Genomic DNA, 26,601 nt, shown 5'->3' on the forward strand with positions numbered 1-26,601 from the left:
CTGACCACCTGAGTGGTTGCGGCTACGTAGATCAAGAGGGCTTCTCCCGCAGCGGGGGGCACCAGGATGGGCGCGCTTGTCAGGAGCGCCTTTAAGTTCCCGAGGGCTTCCTCGGCCTCGGGGGTCCAAGTGAAGCGCTCAGTCCTCCTTAAGAGGCGGTACAGGGGTAGGCCTCTTTCGCCGAGGCGCGAGATGAAGCGGCTCAGAGCCGCAAGGCATCCCATGACCCTCTGTACTCCTTTCAAGTCCTTGATAGGCCCCATGTTGGTGATGGCCGCGATTTTCTCCGGGTTGGCCTCGATGCCCCGCTCGGAGACGATGAACCCCAGGAGCATGCCTCGGGGGACTCCGAAGACACACTTCTCGGGATTGAGTTTTACGCCTTTCGCCTTGAGACACTTGAATGTCATTTCAAGGTCAGAGAGGAGGTCGGAGGCTTTCCTCGTCTTGACTACGATGTCATCGACGTAAGCCTCGACGTGGTTCATGCACCTTTGGTAGGTCGCGCCTGCATTCCTCAAACCAAATGGCATAGTAATATAGCAGTACATGCCAAAAGGTGTGATGAAAGAAGTCGCGAGCTGGTCGGACTCTTTCATCCTGATTTGGTGATACCCTGAGTAGGCATCGAGGAATGACAGGGTTTCGCACCCAGCAGTGGAATCCACGATTTGATCGATGCGAGGCAGAGGGTAGGGAACCTTCGGACATGCTTTGTTTAGACCAGTGTAGTCTACACACATCCTCCATTTCCCACCTTTCTTTTTTACAAGCACAGGGTTGGCTAGCCATTCGGGATGGAATACCTCTTTGATGAACCCTGCAGCCATCAGCTTGTGGATCTCCTCGCCTATGGCTCTGCGCTTTTCTTCGTCGAATCGGCGCAGAGGCTGCTTCACGGGTCGGGCTCCAGCTCGGATATCCAGCGAGTGCTCGGCGACATCCCTCGGTATGCCAGGCATGTTTGAGGGACTCCACGCAAAAACCTCGGCGTTCGCGTGGAGAAAGTCGACGAGCACTGCTTCCTATTTGGGGTCGAGCTCGGAGCTGTTCCGGACTTGCTTGGAGGCGTCGTTGCTGGGGTCGAGAGGGACGGACTTAACCGCCTCCGCTGGCTCGAAGTTGCCGGCGTGGCGCTTCGCATCTGGCACCTCCTTAGAGAGGCTCTCCAGGTCGGCGATGAGGGCCTTAGATTCGGTGAGGGCCTCAGCGTACTCCACGCACTCCACGTCGCATTTGTACACGTGTCGGTACGTGGATCTGACGGTGATGACCCCGTTGGGGCCCGACATCTTGAGCTTGAGGTAGGTGTAGTTGGGGACGGCCATGAACTTGGCGTAGCATGGTCTCCCCAGCACTGCGTTGTAGGTTCATCGGAACTCGACCACCTCGAACGTGAGGGTTTCCTTTTGGAAGTTGGAGGGAGTCCCGAAGTAGACGGGCAGATCGAGTTGCCCAAGAGGTTGGACGCGCTTCCCAGGGATGATCCCGTGAAAGGGCACCGCACCGGCCCGGATCGTGGACAAATCGATCTGCAAAAGCCCAAGGGTCTCGGCGTAGATGATGTTGAGGCTGCTGCCTCCGTCCATGAGAACCTTGGTAAGCCTGACGTTGCCGATGACGGGATTGACAACGAGCGGGTACTTCCCTGGGCTTGGCACGCGATCGGGGTGGTCGTCTTGGTCGAAGGTGACGGGCTTGTCGGACCAGTCTAGGTAGACTGGCGCCGCCACCTTCACCGAGCAGACTTCCCGGCGCTCCTGCTTGCGGTGTCGAGCCGAGGCATTCGCCACTTGCCCACCGTAGATCACGAAGCAGTCGTGGACCTCGGGGAACTCCTCTACTTTGTGGCCCTCCTTCTTGTCATTGTCATGGCCTTTGCCACCTTCCGCCGAGGGCCTGGCCTTATGGAAGTAGCGCCGAAGCATGACACACTCCCCAAGGGTGTGCTTGTCGGGACCCTAATGATAGGGGCACGACTCCTTGAGCATCTTGTCGAATAGGTTGGCCCCTCCGGGAGGCTTCCGAGGGTTCCTATGCTCGGAGGCGGCGGCAAGATCTGCGTCGGCGGCGTCGCGTTTCGCTTGCGACTTCTTCTTGCCCTTCTTCTTCGTGCCGCGCTGAGCGGACACCTCGGGGACGTCTTCCTGCTGGCGTCCCTGAGGCTGCTTGTCCTTTCGTAAGATGGCCTCGACCGCCTCCTGACCAGAGGTGAACTTGGTGGCGATGTCCATCAGCTCGCTCGCCCTGGTGGGAGTCTTGCGACCCAGCTTGCTCACCAGGTCGCGGCAAGTGGTGCCGGTGAGGAACGCGCCGATGACATCTGAGTCGGTGATGTTGGGTAGCTCGGTGCGCTGCTTTGAAAATCGCCGGATGTAGTCCCACAGGGATTCTCCTGGCTGCTGGCGGCAGCTTCGGAGATCCCAGGAGTTCCCAGGGCGCACGTATGTGCCCTGGAAGTTTCTAGCGAAGGCTTTGATCAGGTCGTCCCAGTTGGAGATCTGCGCAGGAGGCAGATGCTCCAGCCAGGCTCGGGCGGCGTCGGAAAGGAACAGGGGGAGGTTGCATATAATGAGGTTGTTATCGTCCGTTCCACCCAGCTGGCAGGCCAGCCGATAGCCCGCGAGCCACAGTTCCGGCCTTGTTTCCCCCGAGTACTTGGTGATGGTAGTCGGGGCTCAGAACCGGGTCCGGAACAGCGCCTGTCGTATGAGCCGGCTGAAAGCTTGCGGACCGGGTGGTTCGGGCGAGGGACTCCGATCCTCCCCGCTGTCATAGCGTCCCCCACGCCTGGGGTGGTAGCCTCGGCGCACCTTCTCGTCGAGGTGGGCTCGACGGTCGCGGCGGTGGTGCTCGTTGTCGAGGCGACCCGGGGTTGCAGGCGTTGCGTCCCGCGTGCGCCTGGTGTGGATCGAGGCTTCCCGCATGAATCGGGAAGTCGCGGCACGAGGCTCCGGGGGGTACCATCGCCTTCGGGAGGCAGAGCTTTCGGCCCGTCGGACCGCGGCATCCTCCAGGAGATTCTTGAGTTCTCCCTGGATATGCCGCCCCTCGGTGGTGGATGGCTCCGACATCGCTCGGAGTAGTATTGCTGCTGCAGTCAGGTTCTGGCCGACCCCACTGGAAGCCGAGGGCAGCCTTGCCCTGGCATCGTCAGCGATGCGGTGCTGGACGTCCTGGGCCAGATGACGCGCTTCTCCGGCTAGTGCTCGACCTGCCCACTCCTGCCCGATGTTCTGCCGGAGTTGCACAAGTTGTCCTGCTTCCTCGTCGAGCTTGGCCTGCATCTCGCGGATTTGCTCGAGCTGTGTGTCCTGACCCCCCACAGGGACTGGGACCACAGCTAGCTCCCGAAGGATGTCAACGCGAGGCGCAGGCCTAGGGGGATCGCCGACCTCCGGCATACCAAGGTGGTTGACTTCGTCGAGACCCCCTAGATCGACGTGAAAACATCCGCGACTTGGGCCACAGTCCTCGTCGTCAAGGCTGTGGCCACCATCGGAGTAATCAGAGAGGCAGTAGTCACATGCGGTCATGAAGTCTCACATGGCACTGGGGTTACCGAGCCCGGAGAAATCCCAACCAGAGTCGGGCTCGTCATCTTCCTTGGAACCCGGGGGCCCATAGGTCGAGACGGCCGTCAGTCGGTCCTAGGTTGACCACATATGGTACCCCGGAATGTTAGGATATGCCTTTATGAAAGCGTCCACCGAAGCGGGGTCGCTTGGTGGGTCGAAGCTGAATCTAAAAGGCACAGGGTGGAAAACGGACGGTACCTCTTGATCGACGGATGGTGACGAAGTCGCATCGGGGACGGACTGCACCGTTATCTCAGGTACGAGGCTAACGCCCAGCAAGTCCTTCGCGAGTGTGCTGGCGTCATCCGTCCGCTTGGGGTTGGCGTGTTGCGGGGAAACGACGCTCGTCTTCGTCTCAGACGCGAGGTCAACGCCCGACGTGTCCCCCGCTGGGGCGCCAGCGTCGTCGACTCGCTCGACAGCCAACGAGGTGCCGCCTCCTACTTGGCCATGGTTGCCCCGCCTCCTCCTGCGGCGAGGAAGGTGACGGGACAGACCCGGATGCTGCTCTTCCGCCATGGGGGGAAGACGTCGTCGATTCCGCCACCGTCGGGCGGGCTGACGGCCGTCGTTGTCATTGTCGCGCGGCGGAGGAAGGAGTACCATGTCGTAGCTGCCGTCGAGGGACATGAACTCAAGACTCCCGAAACGGAGCAGCGTCCCGGGCTGGAGAGGTTGCTGGAGACTACCCATCTGGAGCTTGACGAGAAGCTGTTCGTCAACACGCAGCAGGCCCCTACCTGGCGCGCCAACTGTCGGCGTTTCGACCCCGGGGGGTCCCTGGACCGACGAGTAAATTGTCGTTGCGTGCCCCAGCCCAGATGGGTCGGCGCGAGACGGAACACAAAGAGGGGGAAAACCGCGGCTTCGTGTTGTCTTGCGCCCAGGGTGGATGCGCTTGCAGTAGGGGGTTACAAGCGTTCGCGAGGGAGAGAGAGAGAGAGCCTGTCCATCAGCCCGTCCTCTCGCGCGGCCACCTCCCCGTACGAGGGCCCTGGACCTTCCTTTTATAGATGTAAGGAGAGGGCCCAGGTGTACAATGGGGGTGTAGCAATATGCTAACGTGTCCGGCAGAGAGGAGCCAGAGCCCTATGTACATGCCGACGTGGCTGTCGGAGAGGTGTTAGTGCCCTGTGCATGTGATGTCGTGGCCGTCGGAGGAGCGCTTGAGCCCTGTAGAAGCACAACTGTCGGGGCTGTCGGGACCTTGCTGATGTCTCCTTGCTTCCGTAGGGGGCTGAGAACCGCCATCGTCATGGGAGCACGCGGGGTGCCATCATTACTTGTTTACCCGGGCGAGCCAGATGGGACGCCGGTCTTGTTCCCCGTAGCCTGAGCTAGCTAGGGATAGGGTAATAATGTACCCCCTGTAACATGGTCGGTCCGAGCCCAAGGTTAGGCGAGGCGGTTACTCCTCCGAGGTCGAGGTTGAGGCCGAGCCCTGGGGTCGGGCGAGGCGGAGACCGTCTTCCGAGGTCGAGGTTGAGTCCGAGCCCTGGGGTCGGGCGAGGCGGAGACCGTCTTCCGAGGTCGAGGTTAAGTCCGAGCCCTGGGGTCGGGCGAGGCGGAGACCGTCTTCCGAGGTCGAGGTTGAGTCCGAGCCCTGGGGTCAGGAGAGGTGGAGACCGTCTTCCGAGGTCGAGGAGGGGGCCGAGCCCTGGGGTCGGGCGAGGCGGAGCTTCCTATGGCGCCTGAGGCTAGACTCGGCTGCTGTCAGCCTCACCCTGGCAGGTGGCACAACAGTCGGAGTAGGGCAGGCGACGCTGTTTTCCTGTCAGGTCAGTCAGTGGAGGGGCGAAGTGACTGTGGTCACTTTGGCCCTGCCGACTGAGGAACACGCGTCAGGATAAGGTGTCAGGCGATCCTTGCATTGAATGCTCCTGCAATACGGTCGGTTGGCGAGGCGATCTGGCCAAGGTTGCTTCACTGCGAAGCCTGCCCGAGCTGGGCCTCGGGCGAGTCGAAGGTGCGCCCGTTGCTTGAGGAGGCCCTCGGTCGAGGCGTGAATCCGCCTGGGTCTACTGTTCCTACCCGAGGTTGGGCTCGGGCGAGGCGAGATCGTGTCTCTTGAGTGGACGGAGCCTTGACCTGAATTGCGCCCATCAGGCTTTTGCAGCTTGTGCTGATGGTGATTACCAGCCGAGGTTAGAAGTCTTAGGGGTACCCCTAATTATGGTCCCCGACACAATTGAAGAAATTGCTTATCACAAGATACCAATTGGAAAAACAAACTTATTTTTGAAGTTGGTGGTGTGGTCCTTTTGCTTTGGGCTTAATATTTTTCTCCCCTTTGGCATTAATCGCCAAAAACGGAGACTTTTGAGAGCCCTTCTTTACTTTCTCCCCATTGGTACAAGTAAATATGAGTGAAAGATTATACCAATGTGAGAGTGATGTGGAGTGACGGTGAAAGGTAAATGATACCGTTAGAGTGGAGTGGAAGCCTTGTCTTCGCCGAAGACTCCATTTCCCTTTCAATCTACGGCTTAGCATAGAAATACACTTGAACACACATTAGTCGTAGTCATGAAAGACAAATGATCAAAGGTATATAAATGAGCTATGTGTGCAATGTTTCAATCAAAATTCCAAGAATCAAGAATATTTAGCTCATTCCTAAATTTGCTAAAGGTTTTCTCATTTAATGGCTTGGTAAAGATATCGGCTAATTATTCTTTGGTGCTAACATAAGCTATCTTGATATCCCCCCTTTGTTGGTGATCCCTCAAAAAGTGATACCGAATGTCTATGTGCTTAGTGCGGCTGTGTTCAATGGGATTATCCGCCATGCGGATTGCACTCTCATTATCACATAGGAGAGGGACTTTGCTCAATTTGTAGCCATAGTCCCTGAGGGTTTGCCTCATCCAAAGTAATTGCGCACAACAATGGCCTGCGGTAATATACTCGGCTTCGGTGGTAGAAAGAGCTACTGAGTTTTGTTTCTTTGAAACCCAAGACACCAGGGATTTTCCCAGAAACTGACAAGTCCCTGATGTGCTCTTTCTATCAATTTTACACCCTGCCCAATCGGCATCGAAATAACCTATTAAATCAAAAGTGGATCCCTTGGGGTACCAAAGTCTAAAATTAGGAGTGTAAACTAAATATCTCATGATTCTTTTCATGGCCCTAAGGTGAACTTCCTTAGGATTGGCTTGGAACCTTGCACACATGCATACGAAAAACATAATATCCGATCGAGATTCACATAAATAGAGTAAAGATCCTATCATCGACTGGTATACCTTTTGATCTATGGACTTACCTCCCGTGTCGAGGTCGAGATGCCCATTTGTTCCCATGGGTGTCTTGATGGGCTTGGCATCCTTCATTCCAAACTTGTTAAGTATGTCTTGGATGTACTTTATTTGGCTGATGAAGGTGCCGTCTTGGAGTTGCTTGACTTGAAATCCTAGAAAATACTTCAACTCCCCCATCATAGACATCTCGAACTTTTGTATCATGATCCTACTGAACTCTTCACAAGTAGATTTGTTAGTAGACCCAAATATGATATCATCAACATAAATTTGGCATACAAACAAGTCCTTTGCAATAGTTTTAGTAAAGAGTGTAGGATCGGCTTTGCCGACTTTGAAGCCATTAGTGATAAGGAAATCTCACAGGCATTCATACCATGCTCTTGGGGCTTGCTTGAGCCCATAAAACGCCTTTGAGAGTTTATACACATGGTTAGGGTACTCACTATCTTCAAAGCCGGGAGGTTGCTCAACATATACCTCTTCCTTGATTGCTCCATTGAGTAAGGCACTTTTCATGTCCATTTGATAAAGCTTAAAGCCATGGTAAGTAGCATAGGCAAGTAATATACGAATTGACTCAAGCATAGCTACAGGTGCATAGGTTCCACCGAAATCCAAACCTTCGACTTGTGAATATCCCTTGGCCATAAGTCGGGCTTTATTCCTTATCACCACACCATTCTTGTCTTGCTTGTTGCGAAATACCCATGCCATACCTCATTCCTCGTGAAGTTGTTGAGCTCCTCTTGCATTGCCAACACCCAATCCGAATCTCTTAGTGCATCCTCCACCCTATATGGCTCAATAGAGGACACAAAAGAGTAATGCTTACAAAAATGTGCAACTTGAGATCTAGTAGTTACCCCCTTATGAATGTCACCGAGAATGGAGTTGACGGGGTGATCTCTTTGAATTGCTTGGTGGACTCTTGGGTGTGGCGGACTTTGACCCTGAATCTCTTGCTCATCTTCCTTGTCCTTATTGACTTGATCCCCCCTTGATCATTGTCCTCCTCTTGAGGTGGCTCATCCTCTTGATCTTCATCATCTTGAGCCTGTTCCTCATCTTGAGTTGGTGGAGATGCTTGCATGGAAGATGATGGTTGATCTTGTGTTTGTGTGGGCTCTTCGGATTCCTTAGGACACACATCCCCAATGGACATGTTCCTTAGCGCGACGCATGGAGCCTCTTCATCATCTAGTTCATCAAGATCAACTTGCTCCACTTGGGAGCCATTAGTCTCATCAAACACAATGTCACAAGAAACCTCAACTAATCCAGTGGATTTGTTGAAGACTCTATATGCCCTTGTGTTTGAGCCATAACCAAGTAAAAAACCTTCTACAGCCTTAGGAGCAAATTTAGATTTTCTACCTCTTTTAATAAGAATAAAACATTTGCTACCAAAGACTCTAAAATATGGAACATTGGGATTTTTACCGGTGAGGAGTTCGTATGATGTCTTCTTGAGGATTCGATGAAGGTAGAGCCGGTTGATGGAGTAGCAGGCGGTGTTAATCGCCTCAGCCCAAAACCGGTCCGGTGTCTTGTACTCATCAAGCATGGTCCTCGCCATGTCCAGTAGAGTTCTATTCTTCCTCTTCACTACACCATTTTGTTGAGGTGTGTAGGGAGAAGAGAACTCATGCTTGATGCCCTCATCCTCAAGAAAGCCTTCGATTTGAGAGTTCTTGAACTCCGTCCCATTGTCGCTTCTTATCTTCTTGATTCTCAATCCGAACTCATTTTGAGCCCGTCTCAAGAATCCCTTTAAAGTCTCTTGGGTTTGTGATTTTTCCTGCAAAAAGAATACCCAAGTGAAGCGAGAATAATCATCCACAATTACTAGACAGTACTTACTCCCCTGATGCTTATATAAGCTATCAGGCCGAATAGATCCATGTGGAGTAGTTCCAGTGGCCTGTCCGTTGTCATTATGTTCTTGTGTGGATGATGAGCACCAACTTGCTTTCCTGCTTGACATGCGCTACAAACCCTGTCTTTCTCAAAATGAACATTTGTTAGTCCTAAAATGTGCTCTCTCTTTAGAAGCTTGTGAAGATTCTTCATCCCAACATGGGCTAGTTGGCGATGCTAGAGCCAACCCATATTAGTCTTAGCAATTAAGCAAGTATCGAGTCAGCTTTGTTGAAATCAACCAAGTATAGCTGACCCTCTAATACTCCCTTAAATGCTACTGAATCGTCACTTCTTCTAAAGACAGTAACACCTACATCTGTAAATAGACAGTTGCAGCCCATTTTGCATAATTGAGAAACAGAAAGCAAGTTGTAATCTAAAGAATCTACAAGGAAAACATTAGAAATAGAATGGTCAGATGATATAGCAATTTTACCAAGTCCTTTGACCAAACCTTGATTTCCATCCCCGAATGTGATAGCTCTTTGGGGATCTTCGTTTTTCTCGTAGGAGGAGAACATCCTTTTCTCCCCTGTCATGTGGTTTGTGCACTCGCTATCAATTATCCAACTTGAGCCCCCGGATGCATAAACCTGCAAAACAATTTAGGCCTTGTTCTTAGGTACCCAAACAGTCTTGGGTCCTTTCACGTTAGAAACAAGCACCTTGGGTATCCAAACACAAGTCTTGGAGCCCTTGTGTTTGCCCCCAACATATTTGGCAACTACTTTGCCTAATTTGTTAGTTAAAACATAAGATGCATCAAAAGTCTTAAATGACATGTTAGGCTCATTTGATGTAGTAGGAGTTTTCTTTTTAGGCATTTTAACATGTGTAGAATGCTTAGAGCTAGATGCCTCATTCTTATACATAAAAGCATGATGAGAAACAAAATGAAATTTCTTAGCATGAATTCTCCTAATTTTGTGCTCAGGATAATTAGCAGGATATAAAATATAGCCCTCATTATCCTGAACCATGGAAGCTTTGCCCTTAACAAAGTTAGACAATTTCTTAGGGGCATTAAGCTTGACATTGCTTCCCTGTTGGAAACCAATGCCATCCTTAATGCCAGGTTGTCTCCCACTATAGAGCATGCTTCTAGCAAATTAAAACTTTTCATTTTCAATTTCATGCTCATTAATTTTAGCAGCTAGTTGAGCTATATGATCATTTTGTTGTTTAAATAAAGCAAGGTGATCATTTATAGCATCAACATTAACATCTCTACATCTAGTACAAATAGTAATATGATAAACAGTGGATGTAGATGGTTTGCAAACATTTAATTCATATATCTTAGCATGTAATATGGCATTCTCATTTCTAAGACAGGAAATAGAATCATTGCAAACATTTAGCTCTTTAATCTTAGAAACTAAATTGTCATTTTCAGTTCTAAGACAAGCAATTGAATCATTACAAACATTTAATTTTTCAACCTTAGCAATTAAACTAGCATTCTCAGTTCTAAGGTTTGAAATAGTGTCATGACAAATGCTAAGCTCCTTAGTCAAATTTTCATTTTTCTCCACCTCCTGAGCATAAACATTTTTTACTTTAACATGCCTTTTGTTTTCTTTAATAAGGAATTCCTCTTGGCTGTCCAAGAGTTCATCCTTCTCATGAATAACACCTATCAATTCATTTAATTTTTCTTTTTGTTGCATGTTAAGGTTGGCAAAAAGTGCGAGCAAATCATCTTCATCTTCACTAGAACTACCCTCATCACTAGATGTAGTATACTTGGGGGTGGTTCTAGATTGTACCTTCTTCTTTTTGCCGTCCTTTGCCATGAAGCACTTGTGGCCGACGTTGGGGAAGAGGAGTCCCTTATTGACGGCGATGTTGGCGGCATCCTCGTCGGAGGAAGTGTCGGTGGAGCTCTCATCGGAGTCCCATTCTCGACACACGTGAGCATCGCCGCCCTTCTTCTTGTAATATCTCTTCTTCTCCTTCTTCTTCCCCCTCTTGTCGTCGCCCCTATCACTATGACTAGATATAGGACATTTAGCAATAAATGACCGGGCTTACCACATTTGTAGCACACCCTCTTGGAGCGGGGTTTGTTGTCCTTCCCCCTCCTTTGCTTGAGGATTTGGCGAAAGCTCTTGATGATGAGCGCCATCTCCTCATTGTCGAGTTTGGAGGCATCGATGGGGAGCCTACTTGATGTAGACTCTTCTTTCTTCTCTTCCGTCACTTTGAATGCGACGGGTTGCACCTCGGGTGTGGAGGTGCCACCTTGCTCCAAGTCGACGATTTGTATGGAGCCTTTGATCATTAGTTCAAAGCTCACAAACTTCTCTATCACTTCCTCAGGAGACATTAATTTGTATCTAGGATCCCCATGAATTAATTGAACTTGAGTAGGGTTACGAAAAACAAGGGATCTTAGAATAACCTTGACCATTTCATGGTCATCCCATTTTGTGCTTTCGAGGTTGCGCACTTGATTGACCAAGGTTTTGAGCCAGTTATACATTGCTTGTGGCTCCTCTCCTTGGTTGAGGACGAATCGACCGAGCTCCCCCTCGATCGTCTCCCGCTTGGTGATCTTGGTCACCTCATCTCCTTCGTGCACGATCTTTAGGATGTCCCAAATCTCCTTGGCGCTCTTTAACCCTTGCACCTTATTATACTCCTCTCAACATAGAGAGGCGAGGAGTATAGTAGTGGCTTGGGAGTTAAAGTGCCGTATTTGGGTGACCTCGTCCGAGTCGTAGCCCTCGTCCCCCACCATAGGTATCTGCGCTCCAAATTCAACAATGTCCCATATGCTTGCGTGGAGTGAGGTTAGGTGATGCCTCATTTTATCACTCCACATGCAATAATCCTCACCATCAAAATATGGTGGTTTGCCTAATGGAACAGAAAGTAATGGAGCACGCTTAGAAATATAAGGATAACAAAGTGGCATCTTACTATACTTCTTGCGCTCATGGCGCTTAGAAGTGAGGGACGCGGCGTCGGAGCCGGATGTGGAGGGCGACGAAGAATCGGTCTCGTAGTAGACCAGTTTCTTCATCTTCTTCTTCTTGTCGCCACTCCGATGCGACTTGACGCGAGGAGGTGATTCCTCCTTGCCTTTGGCGCCAGACTCCCTTGATGGAGCCTTCCCGTGGCTTGTGGCCTTCTCGCCGGTTTCCATCTCCCTCTTGGCAGATCCTCCCGACATCACTTCGAGTGGTAAGACTCCAAATGAAGCACTGGGCTCCGATACCAATTGAAAGTCGCCTAGAGGGGGGAGTGAATAGGCAGAATCTAAAAATTATAAACTTAAGCACACACTACAAGTCGGGGTTAGCGTTAGAAATGAATTTGAGTCCGAGATAGAGGGGAAAACAAATCAACCAAGAAATAAAGGGGATGAACACGGTGACTTATTTTACCGAGGTTCGGTTCTAGAGAACCTAGTCCCCGTTGAGGTGGTCACAAAGACCGGGTCTCTTTCAACCCTTTCCCTCTCTCAAACGGTCACTTAGACCGAGTGAGCTTTCTCCTTAATCAAACGGGTCACTTAGACCCCGCAAGGACCACCATACACTTGGTGTCTCTGGCTTTGATTACAATTTACTTGAGAACAAGAATGAGTGTCACACCCGGATTTTAGGGGTCCAAAACCCGAGCGCGAACATAAACATCAGGTGTGCTGGGACCAAGTCTCACACATATGATGCATAGTGGCACAGGATCGAATGTCACATATTTACTATATAACAGGAGTTCTGTACAAAAATAATTAAATAATTACATCATATGAGGAAATGATCCAGCAACCCAAAGTTGACTGGGAGACGACGGCCTAGATCTCTCTCACGAACTCATCGCAGCATCCTCCATGCGCCTCATCCTACGGTACCTGTTCTTGACCTGTGGGGGGGTGTGAGACAGCAAGAGTGAGCTCACATACGTTCATCGCTCAACAAGTTGTGGGGAATAATGTGCATGAACTCGCCAAAGGTGGGAGCTCACGTGAAGTGTAAGGCTTACCAAAGAGGATGGTTAGAGCTGAGCATTGCTTTTAAAGTTGGTCAAAATTTTATTAGCAATTACTAAGTATAAGTAAATACCAACCCAATTAAGTAGTAGAACAAAAGTAACATCATCACCTGCGAATCTGCGATGCAATGCATATGACAAATTGAATTTAGTTCCATAAATTAATCATCAGAGAGTCCTGAGCTGCTCATGACCGTGAGCTCGGCTAGTATACCAGTTTTACACTCTGCAGAGGTGGTACCCTTTACCCACAAGTCATGTTACCCATCTGCCAAGGGATCGCGACTTCCCATACACCTCTACCGAGGAGGCGAGGCAGGGTAACACTATGAGGCCTTTACAAAGTTCCACTAGCTTCAGAAAACCCGCTACAGTTTATAGGAAGCTCCAATGCAGGAATCCCTTGCAGGACCGCCATCGCAGCAAAATCCTCCCGAGGGCCTCCCTACACTGACCACTCCCCTACTGCCCTTGCCCCTTTCGGGTAAGGTAGTCCTCCACTAGCTTTCCTAATTAATCAGCCAAGGGCGTCCATAAACCCTTGTGGTGGCACGTGTTTCTCAAGTTAAGCTCTATGTTCCAATTAACATTTAATGATCTTGTCATGAACATAAATAAAATAACAACATAATTGGAACATAGATATAATGAAATATTAACCCAAAACCATATAAAGCAGTAGCAGAACTACCCAAGTGATTCAGGGGTTAAACTAGGTATTCAATATAAACAAACTAGGGTAACCTATTAGGTCCCATCAAAATTAACCTATGCAGATCATTATGATTAATTAGAACATGAGTGGGTAAAAGAAGTGATCAAGGGCACAACTTGCCTGGGACTTGAGATTCCAGGTACCAACTTGCTCTTCAGATGACACGTGTCCTCACGCTAGTCGTAGCAATACAAACAAACATGGTATAGGCAAGATTAACATCACACTAATCATAAGAATAAATTGCGTAGTAATAATCTACGCGAAGCTACGAGACTAACACAACTTGAACGGATCAAATCGGAGTTAAAACGGAGGAGATACGAATTTCCTAAGGTTTTATGTGCTTGGCATCAGATTAATTAAGAAATAAATTTTAATGTGACTTTCATGTCAAAACAGAGACACTAATTGATATATAATAATATTACAAAATTATAGGAAGTGGAATGAGTTAATTTGGAGTAAGTATGAATTTTCTAGGGATTTAACAAATTCTAGCAATTGTTTTTGTATAAAAATGTATTTACTAATTCATTTATTCATTTTGAATCAGTTCTGAACTGGGCGTCTATTTTTAGAAAGATCAGGGGCTAGCGTAGAAGAATCCCTAGACACAGCGAATAGTCAGAATGGACGCGGGTTCATTTCTAAAAATAGTAGGGTCCCTTTAGTGAAATGGCATGGCGAAGAGGTATGATGGATTCTGAGCCATCCGATCCCAACCCAAGGGCCCAGATTAGACCTAGGTTATTACGAATCGGTACCCACACTGGTCACCGGATTCCAATCGAACGGTCGAGATTTTATGAATGGAAATCTAATCTTAAGCGTCGATCTGGCAACCGATGGCTAGGATCATCCACAGACGCGTCGGTGTGCTGGCTGAATCACCATCGTTGATGAATGGATCTACGGTCAGGGGCTTACTTCTTTTTCTTTCAATCCAGAGCGCTCATCATTACACGGACGGTCCCCGCTCATCTTCAATCTCGCGACACCAGGTCGCGCTGGTGCCCATCCCGGCGACGGCGGTGCACACCGACGCACGGCATCCCGGCAACCAACGCCCTAAATCCCCGCCTGACCTGAGCTATACCACGCTACATGCCCCACCAGCCCGTTGGGAAATCAATTCCTACAGTGAGCCTACGCAGAGGCTCGCCATGGACCGTAGTGGATCAGCCGCGAGTCCGCCATGCCCTCGAGAGATTCCGGGCGATTTTGACCCCCAGACGCCAAATCCAACCCCAATAATCACAGGGGAGATGCACACGGTCAAGATGCAAGAGATCATACCAGGAATAAGTATGCAGGGGTACCCAGCCACGACGTACGGCGGATTTGAGGGTGAGGTTTTGCGCCGGTGAGAAATTCCGGGTCTCAGCGGCGCCCTACTCTTTTGAAGACAGCACGATTAGCCCCTGCATGACCCAACGAAGCTTCCCAACCAGATCACACGCTCCAATTGCAGACGCCAGCGAGGTTCCATGGTGACGGCTGGAATCTCCTTCTCTCTCCCTTGCACTGACCGACATCCATGGTGAGGGCTCGCTCCTACAGACTCGGGTTCAACGGTGTGGGTTGAGGGAGCATACGACGTCCAGGGCCCCGGTTTTATAGCTGATGCCATGCCCAGGTCGAGGAGAACGGCGGATTTCCCGCGCCCGATTCGCACGGGTGTGTTCCGAGGCATACGCAAGGTTGTTCTGGGGTGGGAGACGATCTGACAACCGGGCCCCACAACTCAGTGTACCGAGCGGCGCGATCGAAGGTGGAGCCGTCCAGCCGGTGAGACTGACCCCGCGGGCCCGTGAGTCGGAGTTTGGCCAGACATGGCTAAGACTGGCGGGTGGGGACCGCCCGTCAGTGGGCGTGGGGCGCGCTGGTGGGCTGGTTTGAGGGCGAGTTGGGCCGACTGAGAATAAATCGGCCCAGCGCTAGGTTTTCTCTTTTATTTTTCTTTTCTATATTCTTTTCTATTTCTAGTTTGAAATACTTAAGCCAAATTCAATTTCCTTTCTAAATCTCCAATTCCCTTCAGATTCAAGTTTCCAAATTCCCAAATTTCCATCATAGCCCTAATGAAAATATAACATATATTATTTATTTTAATATTATTTACCTTATCACTTATTTATTTATGGGATGAATAAATGGTTTCCTAGACATTTCCTTCCATTTTGTACTTTATGTTTTTTTTTCAAAATTAGAGGTCAAGTTTATGTGTTCCATAGAATGCATCACCACAAAATCATCATCAAGAGATCAACCTTTCTTTATCGATTTATTAGTTACTTTAACTAATTTAATATTATTTTGTTGAATATTAGAAGGAAGAATCTTAATAGATTTCCAAAGGTCTTCAAAAATTCTGACCACATTATTATATATTTTTTTTATTCTTTATTTTATTATTTTATGATATATCTATATATATATATGTCTCCTACCAAATTTAGGTCTTACAAATCCTACCCCCCTTAACAGAAATCTCGTCCTCGAGATTAGTAAGAAAGGGGATCCAACAAGTTTGGTTTGTAGTCTATGCTTTAGTTTTTAGTTGGTTTTAATACCAAAAGATTTGTTGTTTTTTTTAATATCACAAATTATCATGTGATTAGGAAAACATGTGTATATATATAGCTACTTTATTATGTAGGATAAAAGATGTATCCAAAGCATGGATAGGTTTGGGTAGGGTAAGGAAGGACTCCATCCTAGATTGTGGATCTTGACTCATCTTGGTGATCCCGCTTGATCCTTGAAGACTTGAGTTGGTGCTTATCCTTTCTTGATGAGGTTGATCATCTTCGGTCTCCAATCTTGGTATCTCCATCTGAGCTAGGGAGCTGTAGTTAAGATAGCTAGGGTCTGTGGATAGGACTTTTTTTAATAGGTTTACATAGATGGATTATGTAACTTATTGGGAGTGTATGGCTGAGTTGATCTATGGCACTAACTTAGGCTTAAGTGAATTAGGAGTATGGTTTTAGCTTTCGTACCAGCATTAAGAATCACCCACAAGGTTAAATCATAATAGATTAGATAGGGCCTAATTTTTGCCGCCAACATTATCTAACTTATTTAAGTAACTCAAATTTGGATTAGATCATGGTTGTTATTCTAGAGTGGGATAAATATGTTAATTAGGGCAAGATGAATCCATAAGGATAAGGTAGAATCCTTTGAGGTTAGTTAGATCTATTAAGATGAGATAAAATCTTTTCAAGATAAGATGGATCTAGATACATTAGGATAAGTTAGAATCTTTTGAGATAAGATAGATCTATGAGTGTAGGATATAATCTTTTAAGTTGAGATGAATATTGTTAGGCTAGATACTTTAATGAGGGATAATCTAGTTTGTCTAGTTAGTTTTATAAGCATTATGTATATGCAGATGTAATTGTGGACATTACTCCACAACTCATCACACTCAATCAAAAATCCAAATCAGACATGTATCACAAGAACAAAAATTCAAGCATACAAATATTTACCAAAAATAGTTTTGATTTTTTTCCTAAAAGTAGGTCTCCTATTCCTAAAGGCCACTTTAGGTACGGGATTTCAAAGTGTGAACTCCACATTTGTCTTTAGAAAAGAAAAGATAAGAATAATCAGAGTAAAGCGGAAATAGATGAGAAAAGAATAAGAAAAGTTTAGAAAAGAATCAGAGTAGCAAAGGTAAGTAGATAATGGTTATCTGGTTCTATCTAGGTTTCGTCCTACAGTCAACATTCCTCTGATACCACTTCTGTCACACCCGGATTTTAGGGGTCCAAAACCCGGGCGCGAACATAAACATCAGGTGTGCTGGGACCAAGTCTCACACATATGATGCATAGTGGCACAGGATCGAATGTCACATATTTACTATATAACAGGAGTTCTGTACAAAAATAATTAAATAATTACATCATATGAGGAAACGATCCAGCAACCCAAAGTTGACTGGGAGACGACGGCCTAGATCTCTCTCACGAACTCATCGCAGCATCCTCCATGCGCCTCATCCTACGGTACCTGTTCTTGACCTGTGGGGGGGGGGGGGGGGGTGTGAGACAGCAAGAGTGAGCTCACATACGTCCATCGCTCAACAAGTTGTGGGGAATAATGTGCATGAACTCGCCAAAGGTGGGAGCTCACGTGAAGTGTAAGGCTTACCAAAGAGGATGGTTAGAGCTGAGCATTGCTTTTAAAGTTGGTCAAAATTTTATTAGCAATTACTAAGTATAAGTAAATACCAACCCAATTAAGTAGTAGAACAAAAGTAACATCATCACCTGCGAATCTGCGATGCAATGCATATGACAAATTGAATTTAGTTCCATAAATTAATCATCAGAGAGTCCTGAGCTGCTCATGACCGTGAGCTCGGCTAGTATACCAGTTTTACACTCTGCAGAGGTGGTACCCTTTACCCACAAGTCATGTTACCCATCTGCCAAGGGATCGCGACTTCCCATACACCTCTACCGAGGAGGCGAGGCAGGGTAACACTACGAGGCCTTTACAAAGTTCCACTAGCTTCAGAAAATCCGCTACAGTTTATAGGAAGCTCCAATGCAGGAATCCCTTGCAGGACCGCCATCGCAGCAAAATCCTCCCGAGGGCCTCCCTACACTGACCACTCCCCTACTGCCCTTGCCCCTTTCGGTTAAGGTAGTCCTCCACTAGCTTTCCTAATTAATCAGCCAAGGGCGTCCATAAACCCTTGTGGTGGCACGTGTTTCTCAAGTTAAGCTCTATGTTCCAATTAACATTTAATGATCTTGTCATGAACATAAATAAAATAACAACATAATTGGAACATAGATATAATGAAATATTAACCCAAAACCATATAAAGCAGTAGCAGAACTACCCAAGTGATTCAGGGGTTAAACTAGGTATTCAATATAAACAAACTAGGGTAACCTATTAGGTCCCATCAAAATTAACCTATGCAGATCATTATGATTAATTAGAACATGAGTGGGTAAAAGAAGTGATCAAGGGCACAACTTGCCTGGGACTTGAGATTCCAGGTACCAACTTGCTCTTCAGATGACACGTGTCCTCACGCTAGTCGTAGCAATACAAACAAACATGGTATAGGCAAGATTAACATCACACCAATCATAAGAATAAATTGCATAGTAATAATCTACGCGAAGCTACGAGACTAACGCAACTTGAACGGATCAAATCGGAGTTAAAACGGAGGAGATACGAATTTCCTAAGGTTTTATGTGCTTGGCATCAGATTAATTAAGAAATAAATTTTAATGTGACTTTCATGTCAAAACAGAGACACTAATTGATATATAATAATATTACAAAATTATAGGAAGTGGAATGAGTTAATTTGGAGTAAGTATGAATTTTCTAGGGATTTAACAAATTCTAGCAATTGTTTTTGTATAAAAATGTATTTACTAATTCATTTATTCATTTTGAATCAGTTCTGAACTGGGCGTCTATTTTTAGAAAGATCAGGGTCTAGCGCAGAAGAATCCCTAGACACAGCGAATAGTCAGAATGGACCGCGGGTTCATTTCTAAAAATAGTAGGGTCCCTTTAGTGAAATGGCATGGCGAAGAGGTATGATGGATTCTGAGCCATCCGATCCCAACCCAAGGGCCGAGATTAGACCTAGGTTATTACGAATCGGTACCCACACTGGTCACCGGATTCCAATCGAACGGTCGAGATTTTATGAATGGAAATCTAATCTTAAGCGTCGATCTGGCAACCGATGGCTAGGATCATCCACAGACGCGTCGGTGTGCTGGCTGAATCACCATCGTTGATGAATGGATCTACGGTCAGGGGCTTACTTCTTTTTCTTTCAATCCAGAGCGCTCATCATTACACGGACGGTCCCCGCTCATCTTCAATCTCGCGACACCAGGTCGCGCTGGTGCCCATCCCGGCGACGGCGGTGCACACCGACGCACGGCATCCCGGCAACCAACGCCCTAAATCCCCGCCTGACCTGAGCTATACCACGCTACACGCCCCACCAGCCCGTTGGGAAATCAATTCCTACAGTGAGCCTACGCAGAGGCTCGCCATGGACCGCAGTGGATCAGCCGCGAGTCCGCCATGCCCTCGAGAGATTCCGGGCGATTCTGACCCCCAGACGCCAAATCCAACCCCAATAATCACAGGGGAGATGCACACGGTCAAGATGCAAGAGATCATACCAGGAATAAGGATGCAGGGGTACCCAGCCACGACGTACGGCGGATTTGAGGGTGAGGTTTTGCGCCGGTGAGAAATTCCGGGTCTCAGCGGCGTCCTACTCTTTTGAAGACAGCACGATTAGCCCCTGCATGACCCAACGAAGCTTCCCAACCAGATCACACGCTCCAATTGCAGACGCCAGCGAGGTTCCATGGTGACGGCTGGATTCTCCTTCTCTCTCCCTTGCACTGACCGACATCCATGGTGAGGGCTCGCTCCTACAGACTCGGGTTCAACGGTGTGGGTTGAGGGAGCATACGACGTCCAGGGCCCCGGTTTTATAGCTGATGCCATGCCCAGGTCGAGGAGAACGACGGATTTCCCGCACCCGATTCGCACGGGTGTGTTCCGAGGCATACGCAAGGTTGTTCTGGGGTGGGAGACGATCTGACAACCGGGCCCCACAACTCAGTGTACCGAGCGGCGCGATCGAAGGTGGAGCCGTCCAGCCAGTGAGACTGACCCCGCGGGCCCGTGAGTCGGAGTTTGGCCAGACATGGCTAAGACTGGCGGGTGGGGACCGCCCGTCAGTGGGTGTGGGGCGCGCTGGTGGGCTGGTTTGAGGGCGAGTTGGGCCGGCTGAGAATAAATCGGCCCAGCGCTAGGTTTTCTCTTTTATTTTTCTTTTCTATATTCTTTTCTATTTCTAGTTTGAAATACTTAAGCCAAATTCAATTTCCTTTCTAAATCTCCAATTCCCTTCAGATTCAAGTTTCCAAATTCCCAAATTTCCATCATAGCCCTAATGAAAATATAACATATATTATTTATTTTAATATTATTTACCTTATCACTTATTTATTTATGGGATGAATAAATGGTTTCCTAGACATTTCCTTCCATTTTGTACTTTATGTTTTTTTTTCAAAATTAGAGGTCAAGTTTATGTGTTCCATAGAATGCATCACCACAAAATCATCATCAAGAGATCAACCTTTCTTTATCGATTTATTAGTTACTTTAACTAATTTAATATTATTTTGTTGAATATTAGAAGGAAGAATCTTAATAGATTTCCAAAGGTCTTCAAAAATTCTGACCACATTATTATATATATTTTTTATTCTTTATTTTATTATTTTATGATATATATATATATGTCTCCTACCAAATTTAGGTCTTACAATGAGGAAGGAATAAAGTGATCCAAGCAACAAGAGCACAAAGAACATGAACAAAACACTCTCTCAAGTCACTAAGTGGTTGGAATGAGTTTGGGGCTTGAAGAGGCTTTGATTCTATTGAATTGTGTTTAGGAGTGAATGCACTAGCTCTTGTATTGAATGTGAAGTGCTAGAAACTTGGATGCTTGGAGTGGTGGTGGTTGGAGGGTATTTATAGCCCTCAACCACCACATAGCCGTTGGGGATGGCTGCTGTCGATGGGTGCACCGGACAGTCCGGTGTGCCACCGGACGCTATCCGGTGCGCCAGCCACGTCACCCAACCGTTAGGGTTCTGGAGCAGTTGACCGTTGGAGGCTTGTCTTCAAGTGGCACCGGACAGTCCGGTGCCACACCGGACAAGCACTGTTCACTGTCCGGTGCGACTCTGACTTCGGCGTTCTGACTCTGCGCGCACTGTTCTTCACTATTCAGCGGTCAGCGTGGCTTTTGCAGTCGACCGTTGCGCGAGTAGCCGTTGCTCCGCTGGTGCACCGGACAGTCCGGTGAATTATAGCGGAGCACGCATGGAGAAACCTAAGAGTGGCGAGTTTGATATTGTACGGTCCTGGTGCACCGGACACTGTCTGGTGGCACACCGGACAGTCCAGTGCGCTAGACCAGGGCACTCTTGGTTTCTTTGCTCCTTTGTATTTGAACCCTTTCTTCAATCTTTTATTGGTTTGTGTTGAACCTTTATGCACCTGTAGAACATATAATCTAGAGCAAACTAGTTAGTCCAATATTTGTGTTGGGCATTCAACCAACAAAATTATTTATAGGAAAAGGTTAAACCCTATTTCCCTTTCACCTTGTTGTACCTTAATACTTGTTACCTCCATTGTATCTCCCTATAACTTTTCTAATACATTCTCTAGGCCAGCAACTAGGATGAATACTTTAGATTCTAATTCAGCATTGGTATCTGTTACTGACTTGTGTGCCTATTGGGGTGAAGGCTGACTACCCCCTAGATCGGTTCATTTATAACATGAACAGGTTAAATCACGATGGAGGGAAAGCAAAGGCCTTCGGATGGAGGGATCGACAACGATAGGAAAAGGCCATGTCGGCTCCCTAAGACGAAGGCTGCTGTCACCACCCGGATCGGCAAGGACAGGCGAAGGCCTTGCCGGCTCCCGAAGACCCGATACCCTAAGACAAAGGCTGCTGTCACTACCCGCGCATGTTATTAAAGCGGGCCCGTGCGGAACCGTCCTAGACCGCCTGACCCCACTTGTAAGCCACAACACTGGGTAGGGTTGATGGTGAGTCCGTCCGGGTTGTACTTAACCACACTGTAATGACCTGTAATAACCATTGAGTAGAGATTTTTCCAAGGATAACTTAGGTAACCAGGGGCATAATTGTATTTACAATGATGAGATTGTCCCCTAGTTACATATAAATAGCCCCACACCGTATTCTGATGGGACATGCTGAAAAAACATTGTTGCTCTAATCCACCGTGTTGTTAAGCATCAAAGTATTCCTGTTCTCCCACTACTTGGACCCACTTGGCCACGTGTCAGTGAGTTCCAACATTTGGCACCCACCATTCATGCTCCGAAAAATCATTCCCGCGATGGCTCCCAAGAAAGCAACTTTAAAGACTACCACCTCCATCGATGATGCAGCAAAGGCGGCCCTTCTTCCTGAGAAGAAGGGCAAGGCAACCCTTGTTGGCAACGTCCCTCATGAGATCCTCGACGATGGGGCAGTCAATAGCAAGCGACATCGCGAAAGAACCTGCCCACCCTAGAGGGCACCGTTCGCACATGTAGCTCCGGGGGACTACCTTGGGCACCTCTACCAGGCTTCACCCCCTAGAGGATGACGATATCATCGAAGACGGTGAAGTCCTAGGCATCTCAGCCGAGGACCAGCTCAAGTTGCGAGCACTTTGCATCAAGAACAATCATTTATAGAAGCAAAAGGAAATACTTGCAGCCAAGCGCCAGCGCATCAACATGCAGGCCAAGGTCATGCAGATGATACTAGATTAGGAACAGAAAGCCAAAGAGCTGGAACAACAAATCACAGATATGCAAGGCGAAGACCCCCACCACCTGCAGCGAGAACCCTCTCCATGTACCAGTCCTGGCCCTAGCTACTTTTCAGGGACTAAACTACCTTTATGAACGAAGCTCTCTCGCTCCACAGCTCCAAGCCTCACCTTGGCCCAACAACTTCAGGGCAGGTACCTACCCCAAGTACAACAGTAGTACTGATCCCACATAGTATATTATGAGCTACCAAGTTGCAGTCGCATCATCCTAAGGAGACGATGCTACCATGGCCAAATCATTCATCATAGCCCTCGAAGGCACAACCCTCACATGGTACACAAGACTACTGCCATTATCAATCGACTCATGGAAAACACTCCACGACAAGTTCTTATTAAAATTTTAAGGGTATAGACCAGACAAAGATGCCCTGACAGAATTATCACTCTGCAGGCAGTAGGAGAAAGAGACCCTTCGAGAGTACTATAAGAAATTCCTCCTATTGAAGTCACAACTGCCTTCGGTTGATGACCACATAGCTGTTCACTATGCAATCAGCGGCCTTTACGCAGGTGTTCTATACAGCCACTGCATAAGAGATCCACTGTCACACCTTGTTTTGGAAGGCAAACCGAATGCAAACCATGTACATGCCAGGATCAGAAATTCACGTACACAACGATTACATAGTTGGACATCATCACACATTGCTCAAAGTAAATAGCGGAATTAGTACTTTATTACATCAATATGTCCAAGACATCCATAGAGTCATTAACTTAATATAGTCATTAATGTGATCAAAGTGTGGAATACGAAACGTAGTAGATAAGGCCTTCACAGGCAGCTGACTGGGGGTTTGCCACTAACACAAATAGAACTCATCGTAGTCCTGAAACTCTTTAAAGTCCTCCATGTTGCCTGCATCTCCTCCTGAGCACTGATTGCAATGGGGACAACCTAGGGTGGGTGGTTTTTAAAACAAGGGTGAGTACACATCAACGTACTGAGCAAATGTCCCGTTTGGTTAAAGTGGACTAGCTGTATGTGGGGTTAAGGTTAAAGCAGTTGCTTTTAATTGGTCAGGTATTTATTACTAGTAGTAGGCCAAGTTTTAGTAATAAACCCAGTTATTACCCAAAAGTACTCCCTCCAAGAGGAAATACTAGAAATCACATATATAATCATCATCAATTACCATCATTATAAAAGTATCCAAAGTTCTTCTAATCAAAGAGGATCCCAAGGCTGCTCTTAACTGTGAGCACAACTGATATACCAGTTTCTAATACTCTTTAGAGGCTGCACACTTTACCCATGAGTCGTGATCCCTTTCCAGCCTAGGTTTGCAAGACCCGATCTTCATTACCAAGGTGAATGGCCAGTGATACATTACGTAGCCTTTACAAAGATTCCACAGAGGTCATAGCCACCCGTTATGTTTCTCCAGTTTGATAAACACAATACTTATCCCCACTTGAAGGGTGATTAACAAAACCAAATCGAAAGAACCTCGACAACCAGCCTCGCCATAGCATGTACTATGCCCGGACCCCATTGACGGCCCTACGACGAAGCCTACTACACCTCAAGTTCCTCTAATTAATCAGCTAAGGGCGTCCCATTCCACCCTCATGGTTGTACTGTTATCCCAGGTGGTCACTCAATGAACAGGTCCTTACGAAGAGGTACTCAGGAAATAGCCTGAGTCCCCTAAAGTATCACAAGATCGTCATCAAGATAACATCATCGTATTATAAATATTCTTATCATATTCGTTGATTAAAGTAGATCAATAGCATGAAGCTAACAATAATAACCAAAAAAGATAAACAAGGACAAGGTAAATACAGACTAGTCAACCCTTAGGTTTCAATAAAGTAATGCGGGACGATGAATTATAAAGTAAGTAGGACATAATGGGTCAGAGGATACTTGCCTTCACCAGATTGCTACTAAGGGAGATCTTCGGCAACACACTCAGGAACCACGGACTGCTCGGTGTCTAAACAAAGCGATCATGCATTCAATACATTTGGATAAAGACAAATAAAATGTACACCAACATGTACAATCAAGTGAACACAAGCTCGAAAGAATAGTATAAACACAAGAGGTAAACTTAGGTTCTAGGGTGGACTAATACACCTAGAGGTTCGTGATTCTCTAAGTACTGCCTATCTCGGGGATCACATAACTTAAATCCATTTATTTTAATGAATTGCTACAATTATACCAGGGATGGGTTCATATGATAATAAACTCACAAAGTTAATCATCTAATTACCATTATGGTTTTCCTTTTATTTTCCTATTAATGAATAAACCATCACTTAAACTAACCTATAGTCTAGACTTAAAATTGATACATGTAGACAATGAATGATTATAATTTCAGCAGATGAAGAATAATCTTATGAACATTTTGCAAATTGAATCACTAAATTTGGAGTTCATATGAAAAATATGAAATAAACAAGTTTTGGAATTCAAAATACAAAACTAGGTCTAATCCTGCAATAAAACAAAAGGGTGGGGGTTTCTCTGCAAATTCTCAGGGGCCTACGCGCGAAACCTAGGGACAGCAGGTTGAATCTCAAAAAGCCGAGGGCCTCTTTAAAAAAAGACCATGTGTAGGGGTATCGAGTCCCGCCAGCCGTCAGATCCACGATCAACGACCAGGATTAGGTCCGGTGGGCGGGCGCACGAACACGAGCGCATGACAGGTGGGCTCATGGCGGGTCGAGGCACTAACACGCGGGGCCCATGGGTCAGCGGTGCGCTGAGGGCGCGAGGTGTAGGGATGGCAACAGATCGGATTCGGACCGGATATTGCAAATATTCGTCCGCAACCATATCCGCGGTTGCTACCAATATCCGCCCGCGACCGTACCCGCGAGTAGAAATTTATATCCATGCCCGTGCCCATCGGATTTTGGACGGGTTTCGGATATCTATCGGATATGACAGACACAATCATTTATTCAACAATTCAATAGCATAATTAGTCAAATTTCTTCCCAATTCAACATCATACACAATTAAAACTTAATAAAAGAATTATTATAGGCCTGCGAGCCACGGTTAGGAGCATTAGAGCATGGAAGGGCCAGCCGTCAGTGGTGCTATGGTCTATGAGACTTGGACCACGAGGCACAGCGCAGGAAGCCAACACTGCTATAAGGGGCAACCAACAATGGGAAATTGGGAGCGTTAGGCGTGGGGTTTATGGTGTTAGGATCTGTTCTTTGCTATGTAATATGGGCTAGGCCAAAAAATACACTATGGGTCGATTTCAGATATCCAACGAATAACCCGCGGGTAGAAGGTAATATCCTAATCCGTGCCCACTCGACTTCGGATCGGATTCAGATCTGACCCACGGTTCAAAACATGTATCCATACCCGGCTCCGTCGGGTCGGATATCTGACGGATATCCAAATCCATAGGTCAAATTGCCATCCCTAGCGGGGTGCGCTGGCCACTAGATCTCAGATCAATGGCTCTGGTTCCACGAACCACGCGAACCATTTTTTTAGTGTGCCTCAACAACATTCTTTTTAGTGTGCATCACGTCAATGACCTCCACATATGCGAGTCTTAGGGATGAAGAGTCATGACCTCCACGTATGGATTGAATGGATTCTTCCTGCGATGGTTCGAGGCTATGTCCCTGAGCATGTCTGGCTAGCGCTTTTAGAGTGCCCCAGCAAC

Source organism: Zea mays, chromosome 5 (genome assembly GCF_902167145.1).
Source record: "Zea mays cultivar B73 chromosome 5, Zm-B73-REFERENCE-NAM-5.0, whole genome shotgun sequence".
In the NCBI taxonomy this organism is placed as follows: Eukaryota; Viridiplantae; Streptophyta; class Magnoliopsida; order Poales; family Poaceae; genus Zea; species Zea mays.